This window comes from Hylobates moloch, unplaced genomic scaffold (assembly GCF_009828535.3).
Source record: "Hylobates moloch isolate HMO894 unplaced genomic scaffold, HMol_V3 SCAFFOLD_4995, whole genome shotgun sequence".
NCBI classification, from domain to species: Eukaryota; Metazoa; Chordata; class Mammalia; order Primates; family Hylobatidae; genus Hylobates; species Hylobates moloch.
The window spans coordinates 998-3,430 of NW_026657270.1; the positions used below are offsets into that span (position 1 = coordinate 998).

The 2,433-nt window shown below is 59.4% G+C and overlaps 1 pseudogene; it reads right to left on the bottom strand.

Annotated features, from left to right (window-relative positions):
- Positions 1 to 66: 66 nt before the first annotated feature.
- LOC116465408 (tubulin beta-8 chain-like) lies at positions 67 to 1,962 on the bottom strand (annotated as a pseudogene).
- Positions 1,963 to 2,433: the final 471 nt, after the last annotated feature.

The window sequence follows — 2,433 nt, forward strand, 5'->3', positions numbered from 1 at the left end:
AGTTCCTGGATGGCCGTATTGTTCCCAATGAAGGTGGCCGACATTTTCAGCCACCAGGGTGGGATGTCACAGACGGCTGTTTTTACATTGTTGGGGAGCCAGTCGGCAAAGTAGCTGCTGTTCTTATCCTGAATGTTGAACATTTGTTCATCCACTTCCCTCATGGGCATGCGACCCCTGAAAATGGCAGCCGCCGTTAGGTAGCGGCCATGGCGGGGGTCACAAGCGGCCATCATGTTCTTAGCATCAAACACCTGCTGGGTAAGCTCAGCCACAGTCAAGGCCCGGTACTGCTGGCTGCCCCGGCTGGTCAGTGGGGCAAAGCCAGGCATGAAGAAATGCAGCCGCGGAAACGGGACCATGTTCACGGCCAGCTTCCGCAGGTCAGCATTCAGCTGGCCGGGGAAGCGCAGGCACGTGGTGACCCCACTCATGGTAGCAGACACCAGGTGGTTCAGGTCACCGTAGGTGGGTGTGGGCAGTTTTAGGGTCCTGGAACATATGTCATATAGCGCTTCGTTATCTATGCAGAAGGTCTCGTCCGCATTCTCTATGAGCTGGTGCACTGAGAGGGTGGCGTTGTAGGGCTCCACCACGGTGTCTGACACCTTGGGCGAGGGCAGGATGCTGAATGTGTTTATGATCCTGTCTGGGTACTCCTCCCGGATCTTACTGAGCAGAAGGGTACCCATCCCAGACCCAGTGCCCCCACCCAGGGAGTGGGTCAGCTGGAAACCTTGCAGGCAGTCGCAGCTCTCAGCCTCCTTTCTGACAACGTCCATCACTGACTCCATCAGCTCCGCGCCTTCTGTGTAGTGTCCCTTGGCCCAGTTGTTTCCGGCCCCACCCTGACCTGTAAGACAGTACAGCCAGTCACTCGATGGCCACGTGTACGGTCATCAGTGGTCACCACAATAATGCAGAAAGCGCCAGTCACATGTGAGGTGAACGCACCATTCGCCCTGCAGGTGGAGCAGATGAAACCCCCTCCCCCAGTTACAGGACAGCAGCTTCCCCTGTTAGGAATTAAGTCAGGAGTCAAATCTGAGACGGGCTAACAGACCTCACTGCAGGCGGCTCCTGCCCATTTTCAGGGAAGGCAGTAGCCACGGCCCCAGCTCAGCTCCCTGCAGGGAGTTTACATCAGCAGCTCCTCACCTCGAGGAGACACCCGGGCCTTCCTCCCAAAGCCCGTTTAGGAGAAGCAGATCGAGCAACTCGACTGGGAGGATAGGAGGGTGTTCAGGGGCCCTGGCTCCACAGTGCCCACAGCGATGACCTTGGGGCACTCGTGGATTTTGAGCTGCCCTGGCTAAGGAGCTGCCGCCCAGTCCTTGCCCGCAGCTCACCGAAGATGAAGTTGTCTGGCCTGAAGATCTGCCCGAAGGGCCCTGAGCGCACAGAGTCCATGGTGCCCGGCTCCAGATCCACGAGCACAGCGCGGGGCACGAACCTGCCACCTGAGAGGGGGGAGGGCATTAGCAGGGGAGGGCCGCGTTCCCGGGAGGGCGGCGGGGGAAGGACGGGCTCTCACCGCTGGCCTCGCTGTAGTACACGTTGATGCGCTCCAGCTGCAGGTGGCTGTCCCCGTGGTAGGTGCCAGCGGACTCAATGGCATGTTCATCAGAAATCACCTCCCATAACTGCAAGAGATGGGAGGGGCCAGGGCTGAGTCACGGAGGCGCCCCAGCCGCTCTCCCGCCCCCACCCTCATATCCGCACCCCCATCCCTAGGCCACCGTGTCCCTGGGGTCCACCCCGGCCGCCTCGCCAGCACCCAGTTCCACCACGTCCCCGGCAGGGAGCCCAGGGGCCGCAATGCAGTGGCACCGCCCCGCCACTGCCAACATCTTCCCTGGCCACCAGGTAGGCCCGGGCCGGGCCCTCAGAGCCCCGGCTCCCAACCTTGACGCTAATCTGGTTCCCACACTGCCCGGCCTGCGTGAGCACAATCTCCCTCATGGCCAAGGCGGGATTAGGGCGGCAGGAGAAACGCGAGGAGGAGCAGATGCGCAGCGACCCTGCCCCCGCCTCCGCCAACGCTTAAATAGCCCCGCGCCCACCTCACTCAGCCTCGGATTGGGCTCCCAGAATAAGCAACATCTTTGCTTCCACACAGGTGCACCCACCTGTGAATCCCCTGACGTTGAACGTCTGTTGGAGAGCTCAGGTGTCCTTCCTGTGGTCCTTTCCACGTTGGGGAAAGCTGCTCAGCTGGAGAACTTCCTCCCGCGTCTTTAGTGAGACTAGATCCCTAGCTGAGCTGCAACTGAATTTTCCTCCCATGTGGGAGGGGAAGACTCTTGTTTCCATATTCACAGAGTGCCTTTGCACCTGTCCTAGATTGATGACATATTTGTGTAATGGATGAGTCCTTTCATCTATTAGGAGATCTGTGGTTAGGAAAGGCCTTCCATATGTTAACTCAACAGG